Below are 18,602 nucleotides of genomic sequence, written 5' to 3' on the forward strand. Positions count from 1 at the left end.
CTCACTCGTCAATCCTCAATCGATCGCTCGTTCATCCTCAGCTTACCCTAACGCTTGTATTGCTACTTATTCATGTCAATTCTCACAGTCTTCCTTACGAATAAATTTCGGGATGAAATTTCCTAAAGCAGGGGAGACTGTAACAACCCGCACTTTCGCGCTCGTTACTCTCGTTACGCCTAGCACCGAGAATCGGATCATAATGTAAACTATATCGCTTACTATGCTACATCGCATATTTTCGCACTACAAATGCTTCTTAAAACACGCTATATCGCACTTCACAATGCTTACGTTTTCGCTTACATTATTACATCACACGAGCATCTAAAGTACTCACTCGCTCATCGCAACGCAAACTCAACACAAACTCAAAACGCGGCTACTTGTATATATCTATATTATATTATACTACTAGTTATATGTGTGTATATATATCTTATCTATATGTTAAGACTCACTCAAAATGCTCACTCGCACAACTCGTACTAACGTAACAAAACGCACCAAACGAGCATCCTATACGCAAAACGAAAACCTTCTACACCAAACTGGTAGCCTCGTACGAAGACACCCGGCTTCGTACCAAGCCCTCATTCGTTCTAACTTGCTGCTATTTCATCCAAAACACTGCCGAATTGCTATCCAACTGTTTTCAAGTAAGATTTACCAATTTTTACATGTTCCACAACGATTTCCACCATGATTTTACACAAGTTTATCTTCGATTTCATCAAAACTTCTTTGTTTTCATCTAAACTTCACCTTTTTCTAACTTTTTCACCTAAACTTCTTCATTTCTATGAAAACCTCCATTCTTTTTATGAAAACCTTCATCTTTTTCATCTTTTCATCTTTTTCATCAAATCTTCTTATTTTACAATGGATCTACACTTAACCGAGTGTATCAGGCCTAGCTTCGGCTTCCCAAGTTAGAATCTATAGATTTCACACTCACCAAGTGTTAGATCAAGGTAAAAACTCTTTAAAACACTTTTAAACTTGATTTTCACACTAAAACGGACCTAAAACGACATGTATCTTGTTCACTGGATAGTGTAACGAGGTGGTGTCAAAACCGTCATGAATAGGACTTGAAAACACATCCGATTCAGACGAAAACACAGTTTTGAACACAGGAAAGCCACTTGTGAAAACTGGACTGTTCTGTGCGAAGCCCGGCTTCGTACGAAGGCACTGCCTACGTACGAAGGCACATGGCTTTGTACGAAGGCACTGCCTTCGTACGAAGGCACATGGCTTCGTACGAAGGCTGCCTTCGTACGAAAGCATTGGTTTCACACAATCCAGCCCAAGTTCTCACCTGTGACTTGAACAAAGACCTCTCCGGCTCTAAGTTTAATCAGTAGCTTAAGGTTGGAGGGATGAAAACTCGATTACTCGGAGCACGACGCGAAGAACATTCGATTTTGAACATGGAACAAGCCAACTGTGCAAAGCCACCACCTTCGTACGAAGGTACCAGCTTCGTACAAGAAGCCTGTTCACCACTCGACACTCTGATTCGACCGTTTCAGCACTTTGGAGGACTTACGCACTTCTGTTCCCGCACGCAAGCTGATTCGGTGCTCTCTCCACTCCATTCCAGACCGTGTTTACATGCTAAGCACGCACAGTGAGTATACTCGAACCCTTTTTCGCTTAATGCACTTTTGGGTGTAACATACGTTCATATCTAAAACACACTTATCAAAACGCACTACACGCTCTAAACTATTTATCACATGCAAATGACTGACAGATATATTTACACGTGATGCTTGCTACATATGTGCTAGGACTGTTATTCGTTGATGTTTCACCTTAGCTAGTATGGTACTATAGTTCGACTCACACCCGACAGGGTCTAGTTTAGGATATCTCACACCACTCCTTTTCAGTCATCTCGGGACTTATCTTGAGTGTTTGTCTAGTTAGTATATATGTTCTGTTGTATCTCGTTTATGTATGTGGAAGTTCGCAACGCTTTTATCTACATTATTATTATATCAAACCTGTATACTCGCCAATACATTTTTTATTGACAGTATTTTAACGTATGTTGCAGGTTGATCGCAGGATATCTCGAATCAAGATTAGGATACTTTAGAAACCCACCTAAAATCTAAGTTGTCAGATTTGTATTGTTTGAGAGACATGAAATCTGTATGACTTTTTGTGAAATATTTGTTTATTAGTATGGGATAATGAACTTGTTAAATATTGTCGCTGAATTAGTCGTTATGGATTCTCTTGAGCAATCTGATTCGCTTAGTGCCGCGCCCCGATGATTCCGCCATCGTTTGGGGTGTGACAAAAGTAGAGAAATGACACCGAACAGTCACCTATAATCTGGTTTCTATTAATGTATAAAAGTTACATACCCGTGAAACCATTTGGATAGCATCTCCCATCTAGGAACCAAAAGCTTGTCCAAATGAGGAACCCCTCATCCCTATTTATAGGGAATGCCCATCCGCCTGAATATCCAATGTCCATCCGTCCGTATGGACTCCATCCATCCGGATGGACTATGACAATGAAGAACCTCATTCGGTCGAATACACAATTCGGACATATCTGATGTTCATCTGTCCGACTATGACAATACAAAACCTTGTGCGATTTCCACTATTCTATATAATATTCAACACACGCTCTATCTAGCCTATTTGCACAGTGGCAGACATACAAAATATGCACCAACGATATATATATATATATATATATATATATATATATATATATATATATATATATATATATATATATATATATATATGTGTGTGTGTGTGTGTGTGTGTGTATATATATATGTATATAGATATATATGTATATAGATATATATGTATATGAGAAAACTCATATTAATGAAAAGCTAAAAAAACTCCCTCAAAACCACGAAAAAGGAGGGGAAGTGGACTTTAGTGAAGAAGGGGTAAAATTGGAAAAACAATATATATATTTTTAAACATTTCTAAAATCTCCATAGGTTATCATTTTGTTAAAAAACTAGTACCGTAAGATGAAAAATTTTTTTATCTTTCATTCAAGTATATTCGAGCATATTTTTATGACATAAAAAAAGATTTAAGGTGTTGTACTTTTTTTCAATAATACTATCTGTTACTACACATGTACAAAATTAGCAAAAACCTAAACCTCTCAACCCAACCCCCAAAAACCTAACCCCCCCCCCCCAAACCTAAGCCCCGACCCCCTAAAAACTAAACCCTAAACTTAAACACCCCCACCCCCCCCCCCAAAAAAAAAGCTACACCCCTACCCCCCAACTGCCACCGTCCAAAAACCTAAACCCCCCACTCTCATCCCTTCCCCTCCCCCCGAAGAAAAACCTAAACCCCCACCTTACCTCCAAAAACCTAATCACCCCCCCCCCTCCCACCTAAAAACTTAACCCGAAACCTAAATCTCCCAAATACCTAATCATAAAAGCTAAACTAAACCTAAAATCTAAACCCTAAGGTTAAATTGCATGTTATGTTGATCATGTGCACTAGTATAATAGTAGTATTGAAAAAAAGACGATATGATAAATCTTATTTTTATGTCACAAGAAAATGCTCGAAGATACTCGTACGGAAGATAAAAATATGCGATCTTATGGCGCAAATTTTTTTAAAATAATAACATATGAAGAAGATAGAAATTCCTCTCCTTCATTAAAAGTCACCCCCTCCTTTTTTTGTGGTTTTGCGTGAGTTTTTTAGTTTTCTCACATGAGTAAACTGCCAATGGTCCCTGAGTTTTGATCATTTTTGACAATTTAGTCCAAAACTTAAACCTTTTGAATCTGGGTCCATGTGGTTTCAATTGTTTTTGCCATTTTCATCCAAAAACAAAATCTGGTCAGATTTTTCAGTTAACATCCAGTTTTTTTTTTTTTTTTTTTGTCTTTTTCCTCCTTTTTAATGAAGGGGAAAATGGTCTAATTTTTTTAATTTGTTATAATAAAACGTTAACAAGACCATTTTGCCCTTTATTAAAAGGGAGGAAAAGACAAAAAAATTTTGGATGTTAACTGAAAAATCCGATCAAATTTTGATTTTGGATGAAAATGACAACAAAATTAAAACCATAGGGACCCAAATTCAAAAGGTTTAAGTTTTGGACTAAACTGGTAAAAGTGACCAAATCTCAAAGACCATTTTGGCAGTTTACTCTTTCTCACATTTAAGTAGTTTTCTTATTATAATCTCCCTATAAGTTTATCCCATATTGTATACATAGATAGAGGATCCTGTACATTAATCCAGAAGTGTGAGAAGTGTATTATAACACTATATATAACACCATATAAACCCCGTATAACACTATGTAACACCATATAACACTATGTAACCCTATATAAAACTATATTTTGTCTGATAGCATGTCTATGATAGATGTATAGTGTTATATTTGTTATATAGTGTTATATAGTGTTACTTAGTGTTATATGGTGTTACATAGTGTTATACGGTGTTTATATGGTGTTATATAGTGTTATTTATAGTGTTATAATACACTTCTCACACTTCTGGATTAATGTACAGGATCCCTACCCTGTGTACCTATATTATTAATTTGAAACATAACCGAACAACAGTGACTTAACGTAGCGGTGTCAGGTCATTTTTTATTTTACAATTTCACTCCCTCACTTTTGCTCATCCAGTGGCAAAGCTTGAAAAAAAAAGTTCGGGGGGGGGGGGGGGGCGGAAGGTAACGAACCAAAAAAAATTTCTATCGCGTAGTTTCGAGGTGTATGTTCTGGTCGGACATCGGTGATTCTATTCGGGTCGGGTCAAACATTAGTATCAAATAAAAAAATGTTCTCAAACTTAAAACGTAAACATTGTTTGACAAACAAATGAACAATTTCACCCCTAATTTCAACCTAAATGACATTAATTGAAGCCCTAAATAAATTAAACCTAAAGATAAAACACATACCTTGAAGATTGAAGAAGCACTAAATCGATTCCAGCCGTTGCTTTCTGTTCAGCGATTTTGGTTTTCTTTCTGTTCAGCTGTTCCTTTTCTTCTTCTTCTTCTTCTGTTCAGCGACCTGGTAATCCAATCAACAGATATTGGGTTTTTTTTTATAGAAAGGGTATTTGGGTGTCAGAACCCAACCGATGGCGGAATCATCGGGGCATGGCACTGAGCGAAACAGATTGTCCAGAAGTTTCCATAACAACTATCATTACCATTCAATTTATATAATACGTCCCATACCGTACCTCAAATGGCAAACAAATTATTACAGATAACATCTAGTCAAATATTCTGTTCTGACAACTTAGATTTAAATATAAAAATTGTTTATCTATGTCTAGAGACTCAAGCTTCAAGATCTACAGACAACTATACTCTAGACTTTTATTCTAGCTTCGCCTTCCTAGCAGATAAGCATCTTAAACACCTGTCACATACGTTAAAATAAAGTCAATACATAAAATGTAAAGGTGAGCATACAAGTTTGATAATATCATAGTAGAGTTCGAAATAGTTTACGCATAACCAGCACGTACACAGAGGAAAACGAAGCATGTTAATTATCGACATGGATCTATTGATACCAATGACTGCGGGTTGACTGCCCGAGGCAGTTCGCAATACATGATTACCACTGTAATCCATGCAAGTAATTGTCCTTAACAACCCCCGTGTGAACGGGTGCTGAGTCCAAACTATAGTACTATCGTCGTTAAGGCAGGTAGACAGCATTCCACGTGTAAACATAACAACAAGCATTAATTTAGTCACGTAATACATACGGTAACGGTTAGCGTTTGAAGTGATTGAGTAGTGTGTTTGACTGTGATTTAGAATAAGTAACGTATGTAACACCCAAAAGTGTTGAAAGCAAAAGGGATCGAGTATACCCACAGTGATTGATGGATTGAAGGGAGCACTTGAGAGTAGGGTTAGCCTGAATAGTTCGATAGCATAATGATAAGCAACGCGTAAAACGGAAAACAAGTGTTGGAGGGTCGGACAGCTGGTCGATCGGACGGTTGTCCGATCAATCGGCTTGACCGTTCGGATTGGCATTCCGTTCGGACAGCCTGTCCGGTCGGTCACTAGGCCGATCGGACGGCTGTTCGAGTGGATTGTTTCTTCCTTTGAGAAGGATGTGTTTGTGTATGATGATTTGACTTTTGAAGTTTTCGTTGTAGCATTTTGAAAACATTGAAGTATCTTTACCTTTCAGGTCGATCGATCGAACGGTCCGTTCGATCGGCCGGCTAACCGGTCGGTTAGGTACTTCAGCAAACAAGTTCTTATCAGGGTGTCACCTGATCGGACGGCTGTTCGATCGGGTGGCACTCCAACGCGTTGAACATGTTGAAAATCGATTAAGTGTTGAAGCATAGTATCTCATGATCCGAAGAGTAATTCAGATCAGACGATAGTCCGATCGAACAGTAGTTTGTTCAATACTAGACTTCATGGAATTGTTCAAGTGTGGGGCCAGGTGCTAGCCGATCGGCTGGTCTGGTCGATCGGCTGATTGTCCGATCGGCTGGGCTGTCCGTTCGGACAGTCAGTCCGATCGGTCAGCATCCTGACCTGATCAGCCTGTTCGTCTAACCCTTGGCTGTTCTGATTGTTTGACGTTATATCGAGGTGTTTTGACAACAAGTTGAACCATAGAACCCTCGTTCTTACTTGTTCCTCCGGATCGGAGAGGAATCACTCAAATCCGGCTGGTGAACTGTTCGGAACAGAGTTTAACATTTAACTCGAAGTCGGTGAACCTCGTGGATAGAATCCAGATCTTGAGTCGTGCAACCACCGAAATGATTAGCAAGTCGGCACAAGCTCCGTTCCTATCGGTTTGAAGGCATTGAGTGTAAAAGAGTTGAAAGAAAGTTGGAAAACCATCTTTCAATCCTTTTCACCGATAAATGTTCAGATCTATGAAAGATCTTTGCTTGTTTATGTGGAAATCGGCTAGATCCAAGTGATTCTTGGTGGATTGAAGCCAAAACATGAAGTTCTTCAAGAACACCATGATGACATCATCCTAGAACACTTGAATCTTGATGATTTCATGGTTAGAAATCAATATTTGAAAGATAGAAAGGTGTAGGAGTGTGCATAGATCAAGAAAGTACAAGATTTAGGATGAAATCATACCGGAATCGGAAGGAATCTGAGAAAAGAAGGGGAGCACGAGCTGGTCGGTGAGAGCTTTCCAAAAGTGGTAAAGATGACAATGACAAGGGTATTTATAGGATGCCAAAAGTGGAAAGGGCTGGCCGATCGGCCAGGCATCCCGATCGGACAGCCTGTCCGATCGGACAGCAGTCCGATCGGCTGGGTCGTTCGATCGGCTGAGAGCTTGATCGTTCAGTTGCCTGATTCGAGCGTTCGGTGCGACGATTTTTGATATTTCGATTTTGATTGCGATTGATAAGAATACGATAGAGTTTCCTATTCAAATTACTTTTAATCCCAACCACTATATCTAACATACAATCATTTATGTCTCGCGCTCTCTTTTCGCCACCAATTATCATAATTCGATTTTGATTGAGTTCGATTGAGTTTCGAGTTTCGATTCGAGTTTCGATTGATTATCACACATAACATAAAGTAAACATGCACAGGTAACACACAAGGCACACTCTCACATATATTAACCCTAAATTCACGTAATTCGAGTCTCGAGTTCGATGATGATTGGATTAGCTCGACTATTGATTAATTGACTTTATCGCATTGTTACTTCCTATTATTCACAGTCGTAAAGCGGTTTGCGTCGATAAATGATCTTCGATTAATTCAATTGTAATTAATTACTCCACATAATACAACTAATGTAAGCATGAACACAAAATAGACTAACTAAGGTCAAAGGAGTCAATCTTGAATTTGACTTTGACTTTCGGTAACATGGGGTTTTACAGCCTCCCCTTGTTTAGGGAATTTCGTCCCGAAATTAGGCTGAAAGCTGTACATCACCGTGAATCACGTGTGAGAACTTTCTCTCTCTAGACTTTAACTTGAACAACTGCGGGTACTTCGCCTTCATGTCGCTTTCGAGTTCCCAAGTGAACTCTGCGCCTCGTTTGCCTTCCCATCGGACTTTCACAATAGGAATGCGCGAGCGTCTGAGTTGCTTGGTTTGGTGATCCATGATTTCGACAGGCTTCTCCACGAAGTGTAGCGTTTTGTTTATTTGAAGGTCGTCGAGAGGTACAATTAGATTATGCTCAGCCAGGCATTTTCGGAGGTTTGACACATGGAAAGTCTGGTGAACATTACTGAGTTCCTCCGGTAGTTCGAGTCTGTAGGTGACTTTTCCGATCCTTTCCAAAATCTTAAAAGGTCCAACATATCGAGGCGCTAGCTTCCCTTTCTTGCCGAATCTGACCACACCCTCCCATGGTGATACCTTTAAGAGTACGTAGTCACCAACGTCAAATTCAAGGGGCTTGCGTCTTTTATCGGCGTAACTTTTCTGTCTATCCCGGGCTTTTGACAAGTTGTCTCGAATCTAGAGGACTTTGTCAGTCGTTTCTTGCAATAGCTCGGGACCGGTTAATTGCGAGTGACCGATCTCGTGCCACACAATATGCGATCGACATCTTCTTCCATATAGGGCCTCAAATGGTGCCATTTGGATGCTGGTATGATAACTGTTATTGTACGAGAATTCGACTTGCGGCAGATATTTGTTCCAATTACCGCTGAAGTCTATGACACACGCACGGAGCATGTCTTCGAGAGTACGGATCGTTCTTTCAGTCTGTCCGTCGGTCTGAGGATGGAATGCGGTACTCAGGTTAAGCGACGTACCGAGTGCTGCTTGAAACGTTTCCCACAATCGCGACGTAAACCGAGCATCACGGTCAGAGATGATGTCACGATGCATACCATGATTACAAATGATCTCGTCGGTGTAGATTCGGGCTAATCGTTCTACCTTGTAGTCTTCCCGTATTGGCAAAACGTGGGCTGATTTGGTCAAACGATCAACGACAACCCAAATGTTGTCGTGACCAGATGATGTGGGTGGAAGCTTGGTTATGAAATCCATAGCTATACTCTCCCACTTCCATATAGGGATTGGCGGTTGTTCGAGTAAGCCAGAGGGTCTTTGATGTTCAGCCTTGACCCTTGCACAAGTCAGGCATCTCCCGACATAGAGAGCGATATCCCTTTTCATACCCGGCCACCAGTACTTGTAGCGAATATCCTAGTACATTTTATCGGCACCGGGATGAATAGAATACCGAGATTTGTGAGCTTCGTCCATTAAGATCTTTCGCAATTCGGTCCGCTTGGGGATCCAAATTCGGTCCAGAAAATAGAAGATCCCATTCGATTTGCTTACAAGCTAAGCTCCATCATGATAGACTCTCTCCTTCTTCAAGGTGGGTTCATTAAAAGCAAGCATATTGGGCTTCGCGGATGAGGGTTTCGAGATCGTGTTGGGCTTGGGTATTACGAATACTGAGCAAATAACTCCGTCTGCTGAGCGCGTCGGCAACGACATTTGCTTTGCCTGGGTGATAACGAATCTCACAGTCGTAATCGTTGAGGAGTTCTACCCATCGGCGTTGACGCATATTGAGTTCTCTCTGATTAAAGATGTGTTGTAAACTCCTGTGATCGGTGAAGATCGTACACTTGGTACCATACAGGTAGTGTCGCCAAATCTTTAATGCAAAAATAACCGCGCCTAGCTCGAGATCATGGGTTGTGTAGTTCTTCTCGTGGATTTTGAGCTGTCGAGAAGCGTAGGCTATAACCTTGTCTCGTTGCATGAGGACACAACCAAGGCCAAGGTTGGAAGCATCACAGTAGACAATGAAATCTTCGTTCCTATCGGGCAATGAGAGAACAAGAGCATTGCAAAGCTTATGCTTGAGGGTTTGGAAAGCAGACTCTTGTTCAGTTCCCCAAACAAAAGACCTGTCTTTATGCGTAAGAGTGGTACGCGGCACAGCGATCTTAGAGAATCCTTCGATAAATCGTCGATAATAGCCCGCTAATCCGAGAAAAGAACAGACTTCAGACGGGTTTTTTGGTGTAATCCAACTCTTAACTGCTTCAATCTTTGCAGGGTCGACATGGATACCTTGACTATTCACGATGTGACCCAGAAACTGAACCTCTTCTAACCAGAATTCACACTTGGAGAACTTGGCATAGAGTTGGTTCCCCTGGAGTAATTCGAGAACCAAACGTAGATGTTGCGCGTATTCGGCTTTCGATTTTTAATAAATCAAGACGTCGTCGATGAACACGATGACGAAACGGTCAAGATACGGCTTACACACACAATTCATCAGATCCATGAAAACCGCGGGTGCGTTGGTTAAACCAAAAGGCATAACAACGAACTCATAGTGGCCGTAACGAGTGCGAAAAGCGGTTTTGGATATATCTTCTTCCTGAATACGTAACTGATGATAGCCTGAGCGTAGATCGATCTTCGAGAAACACGTAGCACCTTGTAGCTGATCAAACAAATCGTTGATGCGAGGTAGGGGTAACGGTTCTTGATGGTTAACTTAGTCGATACACATCCTGAACGACCCATCCTACTTTTTGATTAAAAGGACTGGTGCACCCCAAGGAGAGGTGCTCGGGCGAATAAAGCCTTTTTCAAGTAACTCCTCGAGTTGGTTCGAGAGTTCCCGCATTTCGGATGGCGCGAGTCGATAAGGGGCTTTGGCTACGGGGTTAGCTCCAGGAATGAGGTTGATACGGAAGTCTATATCACGACTGGGCGGTAATCCGGGAAGATCATCAAGGAACACCTGAGGAAATTCACGGACCACAGGGACGTCTATGATTTTTGTCTTCCTTTTCTTTTCCTTCTCCGCTACAACGATGTTGGCCAAGAAAGCTTTGTATTCCTTGCGGAGATACTTGCTAGCTTGGACACATGACATAAGCTTGAGACCTTTCGAAGCAGTTTCACCGTACACACATAATAAATCACCATTCGCGAGCGAGAATCGAATCATCTTGTCGAAGCACACAACTTCAGCATGGTTTTCGTGTAGAAAGTCCATGCCTACTATGATGTGAAAACTTCTGAGTTGCATCGGAATAAGGTCGATTGGAAAGATGTGATTGTTGAGCTCGAGAGTACAATCACGAAGAACAGAATTAACGGCGACAGTTCTTCCAGTAGCGACTTCAACTTCGAATGACGAGGGAAGATAAGAACGCTTACGACTAAGGAGCTTCTCGAATTCAAATGACACAAAGCAGTTATCGGCTCCAGTATCAAACAAGCACGATGCATAAATACCATTCACAAGGAACGTACCATTAACCACGTTGTTGTCAGCCTAGGCTTGGTGAGCATTGATGTTGAAGGTTCTGGCACGTGCTGCTTGTTGCTGCTGCTGGGGCTGCTGCTGCTGCTGCTGGGGCTCTTGCTTCACAAGCCTGTTCGGGCACATGTTTCCAAAGTGGTTAGGGTCACCACATGCAAAGCAGACTCGAGCATTGATCGCGGGTACCTGAGCTGCGTGTTGGCCTTGTGGGGCTGGGAGTAGAGCTTGATGAGCAGTGGCTTGAACTGGGGCTTGACGAGGAGTGAGGACCATAGTGACAATTGGCAGTAAAATGGCCATACGAATTGCAATGAGCGCAGAAGCGACAGGCAAGACCCACCGGGTGATGATATGAGCATGTCGGGCAGAGCGGGTGGGGACCTGTGTAAGCACGCTTTGCTGGCGGCGCTTGAGTAACTGGTGTTGGTCGATGATGAGACTGCTGCTGAGCCGGTACGGCTTGCAGAGGAGCAGCAGTGGTAGTGACAGCACAGTTCTTATTGCTGGAGCTGTTGTTGTTGTGCTTCTTCTTGCGGCGTGATGACTTGGATGGTTGAGCAGTGGCGGTTTCGGCGGTCGATGCAGTGGTAGCTTGATGCAAAGACTTGGAGGGCTTATCCCAGAAACCAGCTTTTACTCGCTTGTCGTTGATCTCGGCGGCAAGCAAGTAAGTCTCTTCAATTGATGAGGTCTTCGCAGCGTGAACAAAATCGGCAACACAATCGGGTAGAGCTCGAATGTACTTCTTGATGGCCATGTCTGACGTCTTGACTTGATCGAGACAGATGATGCTGAGCTGTTTAAAGCGAGCAGTCAAGGCAGCGTTATCTCCATCCTTCTGCTTAATGTTCCAAAACTCGTCCTCCAGCTTTTGGCGTTCATGGGGAGGGCAGAATTCGTCCATCATGATGGCTTTCAGCTTTTTCCATGTCAGCTCATAAGCTGCACCATTCCCGCGTTTGTTTCTTTCGGCCGTCCACCAGTCTAGAGCTCGGGACTGGAAGACGCCGGTTACGTTTAGGGTACGGAGATTTTCTGGACAGCCGCTTTGGCGCAGAGTGACTTCGATGGAATCAAACCATTGAAACATAGCTGTTGGGCCATCTTCTCCGGTGAATTCCTTTGGTCCGCGTGCCTTGAACTGTTTAAAGCTGAAAACAGTCTTGGTAGCGTCTTTGGGAGCTTCAGTTCTCGACTCCTCGGAAGATTTGCTGACGTTTTCATAGACATCGCTCACAGCTTTTGCTACTTGCTTGCCGATGATAGCAGTAAGACGTCTGTCTCTCTTTTCTTGGCGGGTAAGTGGGGTTCGATGTCCGAATGACGACATGGTCTGCAACAGACATCATCGTAGGTCTCAGACACATCAAAATCGAATCTCACCTCACACGTCTACTACTTACTAAAGCTCAGGAACACGTCGAAACACGTATCGCATAAACACATAAGCACAAAATCACAGATTCACGTAGTCACAGAAGCACATAAGCACGTAGGGCACAGAAGCACAGATTCACGTAGGTCTCAGACACATCAAAATCGAATCTCACCTCACACATACGTATTTAATCACAGAGGCAGATAATATCACGTAATCCTCCTACCAACACATAGTAGCACTTATAGCATCCTGACTGCCTCTAAGTTTTGCGAGTATTCGAATATAGCGATCGCGTATAGCATATTGAATAGCATAGTATATTTGTATAGCATGTCGAGTATAGTATAAGCGTATATCGTAGCATAATTCCGTCTAGATTTGCTGCGACTTGTTACCGTTTTGAGATATAAGAGCAATGCGAGTCGTGTGTGTCGATCGAAGTGATAGCAATAATCGAATAAATCTAAAAAATTTAAACACATAAACAGATAATTTCACTTAAAACACAGAAAATCGACGAATTATCAGAGTCAGCAGTTGCAGGCTCAGAATCGAAACACATAAAATCGAGAAATAGATGGTCTGCGGCTATTAGACATTGACTACCCAAAGCGATTCGACTATTCTCAATAGACTTGTCGTCACATTTCGACTCTCGGGATCGTGTTTCCGCCTCGATTCTTGGGCATTCAGCACGTATTCCCTAGGTCATACTCGTGAGTTCAGGTCGTTGGAGTCCGTCAAGGCCTTGGTGAGATAAAAGTCGGAACAAGTTGTCAAGGTTAGGGTTTCACCCCTGGCTTAGCAACTTCTTCCTTGTTTTTAGTAAAATAGAGGAGATTATTCAGCAAAATATGAATTGCACTCCTGATTTGGTATAATTCTCCTCGTTAAAACAAGCGTCCGTTATTGAAAAATAGTGAAAAAATCATTGATAAAACAACATTGACCTGGCAACTTAGTCGAGAGTTTGCGGTTTTCACACCTAATCCCGACTTAGTCACTCGTCGTTGTCTGAAAATTCGAGTGCGGTGATGATGAGAATTAGCAGGATATATAGCACATAAGCTTGGTCTGTTGGTTACTAACTATAGTCTAGGTCTCTAAGACTTCGACCCGGACTAGGTCGAGTCTAGCCTAGTTCCCTACAGTTATGGCTCTGATACCAATCTGTCACACCCCAACCGATGGCGGAATCATCGGGGCATGGCACTGAGCGAAACAGATTGTCTAGAAGTTTCCATAACAACTATCATTACCATTCAATTTATATTATATGTCCCATACCGTACCTCAAATGGCAAACAAATTATTACAGATAACATCTAGTCAAATATTCTGTTCCGACAACTCAGATTTAAATATAAAAATTGTTTATCTATGTCTAGAGACTCAAGCTGCAAGATCTACAAACAACTATACTCTAGACTTTTATTCTGGCTTCGCCTTCCTAGCAGATAAGCATCTTAAACACCTGTCACATACGTTAAAATTAAGTCAATACATAAAATGTAAAGGTGAGCATACAAGTTTGATAATATCATAGTAGAGTTCGAAATAGTTTACGCATAACCAACACGTACACAGAGGAAAACGAAGCATGTTAATTATCGACATGGATCTATCGATACCAATGACTGCGGGTTGACTGCCCGAGGCAGTTCGCAATACATGATTACCATCGTAATCCATGCAAGTAATTGTCCTTAACAACCCCCGTGTGAACGAGTGCTGATTCCAAACTATAGTACTATCGTCGTTAAGGCAGGTAGACAGCATTCCACGTGTAAACATAACAACAAGCATTCATTTAGTCACGTAATACATGCGGTAACGGTTAGCGTTTGAAGTGATTGAGTAGTGTGTTCGACTGTGATTTAGAATAAGTAACGTATGTAACACCCAAAAGTGCTGAAAGCAAAAGGGATCGAGTATACTCACAGTGATTGATGGATTGAAGGGATCACTTGAGAGTAGGGTTAGCCTGAATAGTTCGATAGCATAACGATAAGCAACGCGTAAAACGGAAAACAAGTATTGGAGGGTCGGACAGCTGGTCGATCGGACGGTTGTCCGATCGAACGGCTTGACCGTTCGGATTGGCATTCCGTTCGGACAGCCTGTCCGGTCGGTCAGTAGGCCGATCGGATGGCTGTTCGAGTGGATTGTTTCTTCCTTTGAGAAGGATGTGTTTGTGTATGATGATTTGACTCTTGAAGTTTTCGTTATAGCATTTTGAAAACATTGAAGTATCTTTACCTTTCAGGTCGATCGATCGAACGGTCCGTTCGATCGGCCGGCTAACCGGTCGGTTAGGTACTTCAGCAAACAAGTTCTTATCAGGGTGTCACCTGATCGGACGGCTGTTCGATCGGGTGGCACTCCAACGCGTTGAACATGTTGAAAATCGATTAAGTGTTGAAGCATAGTATCTCATGATCCGAAGAGTAATTCAGATAAGACGATAGTCCGATCGAACAGTAGTTCGTTCAATACTAGACTTCATGGAATTGTTCAAGTGTGGGGCCAGGTGCTAGCCGATCGGCTGGCCTGGTCGATCGGTTGATTGTCCGATCGGTCAACATCCTGACCTGATCAGCCTGTTCATCTAACCCTTGGCTGTTCTGATTGTTTGACGTTATATCGAGGTGTTTTGACAACAAGTTGAACCATAGAACCCTCGTTCTTAATTGTTCCTCCTGATCGGACAAGAATCACTCAAATCCGGCTGGTGAACAGTTCGGAACGGAGTTTACGTTTAACCCGAAGTTGGTGAACCTCGTGGATAGAATCCGAATCTTGAGTCGTGCAACCACCGAAATGATTAGCAAGTCGGCACAAGCTCCGTTCCTTTCGGTTTGAAGGCATTGAGTGTAAAAGAGTTGAAAGAAAGTTGGAAAACCATCTTTCAATCCTTTTCACCGAGAAATGTTCAGATCTATGAAAGATCTTTGCATGTTTATGTGGAAATTGGCTAGATCCAAGTGATTCTTGGTGGATTGAAGCCAAAACATGAAGTTCTTCAAGAACACCATGATGACATCATCCTAGAAGTACAAGATTTAGGATGAAATCTTACCGGAATCGGAAGGAATCTGAGAAAAGAAGGGGAGCACGAGCTGGTCGGTCAGAGCTTTCCAAAAGTGGTAAAGATGACAATGACAGGGGTATTTATAGGATGCCAAAAGTGGAAAGGGCTGGCCGATCGGCCAGGCATCTCGATCGGACAGCCTGTTCGATCGGACAGCAGTCCGATCGGCTGGGCCGTTCGATCGGCTGAGAGCCTGATCGTTCAGCTGCCTGATTCGAGCGTTCGTTGCGACGATTTTTGATATTTCGATTTCGATTGCGATTGATAAGACTACGATAGAGTTTCCTATTCAAATTCCTTTTAATCCCAACCACTATATCTAACATATAATCATCTATGTCTCGCGCTGTCTTTTCGCCACCAATTATCATAATTCGATTTTGATTGAGTTCGATTGAGTTTCGAGTTTCGATTCGAGTTTCGGTTGATTATCACACATAACATAAAGTAAACATTCATAGGTAACACACAAGGCACATTCTCACATATATTAACCCCAAAATTCACGTAATTCGAGTCTCGAGTTCGATGATGATTGGATTAGCTCGACTATTGATTAATTGACTTTATCGCATTGTTACTTCCTATTATTCACAGTCGTAAAGCGGTTTGCGTCGATAAATAATCTTCGATTAATTCGATTGTAATTAATTACTCCACATAATACAATTAACGTAAGCATGAACACAAAATAGACTAACTAAGGTCAAAGGAATCAATCTTGACTTTGACTTTGACTTTCGGTAACACGGGGTGTTACATTGGGTCATTGATTGGCTTTTAATTTTGGGCTATAATAAACATAACAATATGATTTGGGCTAAAACTGAATAGATCTGATTTGGCCTATATAAATAATTTTTTTTATAAAACCGGGGGGCCGAAAACGTATATACATAATTTTTTTTAAACTGGGGGGTCGAAAACGTGTATAAATAATTTTTTTAAAGTCGGGGGGCGAAAACGCATATACCTAAAAAATTCTATACAAAAAGTACATACGTAACACTAATGCGTGAAAAGTTCGGGGGGTCGGGCGCCCCCCGGCCCCTATCATCCTGCGCCCTTGTGCTCGTCCCCTTCCTTCTCACTTGCCATTGACATCACCCCCTTTCTTTACATCTTCCTGATCCAGAAAGAATCAGTTTCATCCTACTAAGAGAAAGATATGTGATGGTGTACGGTGGCGCAAGGCACCATTTCTATTCTTTTTTGCAAACCTATAGATTTGGCAGGTTCAAGACATGCCGCCGGGGGTATTGGCCATAAGCAAGTCGTTTGAGAGTTTAGAAACGATGTCATGTTCTCTACCGAGCTTTTTGTTTTTGTTCTTTTACCAGACCTGCCTTTTAGCATGTATTTGAAAACGCCTAGACATAGAGAGAGAGAGAGAGAGAGAGAGAGAAAGACGTCATTTAGGTTTACCCAACCTTCAATCGTGATCGGAACACCGCTTACAATCAGACGACCACAGTCATCGGAATAGCAGCAGCTGAGAGGGAACAACGTTTCCAATCAGATAAGAAACAGTATTAGTGGCCCTTTCCGTTTAATCGCTTATATATTTCATTCTGTTTGTTAAACATTTATTGATAACCAACAATCAAAGTTGTAGTTTGTTTTTGTGTTGATTGTTTGTCGGGTGCAATAATATGCATGAATATATAATACCTGATGTACACTCTCTTCAACTTGCACTCTTTTGGAATACATTTTTCAAGAATTTGCATTTGAATTAATGTAATTAATAAAAGAAATAGAGCTAATCAGGGGCGGACCTGTAGTTGTGTCGGGTGTAGCCCGGGTTACGGCTCAATTATTTACCAGAAGTGTAATTTTTTTTTTCGATTTTTATACATAGGACACCCCTGAACAAGTACGAGGACACCCCTCAAAAAATTTTTTACAAAAATAATAAGCCTAGTTGGTAAACCCAAATAAGTAAATAATAGCACATTAAGTAAGCCCAAATAAGTAAATAATAGCCAAAGATTGAATGATTATTGATTTGGGCGGCATGTTTAATCAATAAGGGATATCAAACGTCGACTCCAATAGTGAAACGTCGAAGCTAGATTCTCGAACACAAAAAAGAGTCAAAAACGAACTGTGTAATCGAAATCGAACGAACAGTGTGAAATCGAAATCGAACGAACAGCCTAGAAGGCGAGAACATCTGTGAAATCGAACGGAATTGCCGAATTGGTATTTGATTTGGCAACAGCGACGGTTTCTGAACATAATACAGGTTGGTTTGATACTTTGATTGTTATTTCATTGTTATTTGATTGATAACTGATTGATTGTTATTTGATATTTTGATTGATAATTGTTCGAACATGCGGCTGCCATTGATTCATAGAACATTCGGACTTATTTGATAATTGATATACTGTTTTTTTTACGTTGAACTGTTGAAGCAGTGCTGTTACTTGATAATCAGCCAATATACTTTTTTTTGTTTGATGTTGATTGATATTTGTTTGATAATTGGCAGCCGCACGCCCGCACATCGAGTCATCGAACATAGTCAAAGACGAGACCATTGGCGAAGCTTGACCCGAATAACGGGGGGGGGGGGGGGGGTCGAAAAGGTATATACCCAAAAATTTCTATAGAACCGGGGGGTCGAAAACCTATATACCCAAAAAATTCTTTACGAAAGCTACATATATAACACTACTGAACAAAAAGTTCGGGGGGTCGGGCGCCCCCGGCCACCTTCTAAGCTACGCCTACGCCCATGGATGAGACGAATAGACGATCATATCGAACAGAAGATTAGCTGATTATTGGTTAGTTTTATTAGTTTTATTCT

The sequence above is a fragment of the Helianthus annuus genome, chromosome 1, assembly GCF_002127325.2.
Source record: "Helianthus annuus cultivar XRQ/B chromosome 1, HanXRQr2.0-SUNRISE, whole genome shotgun sequence".
In the NCBI taxonomy this organism is placed as follows: Eukaryota; Viridiplantae; Streptophyta; class Magnoliopsida; order Asterales; family Asteraceae; genus Helianthus; species Helianthus annuus.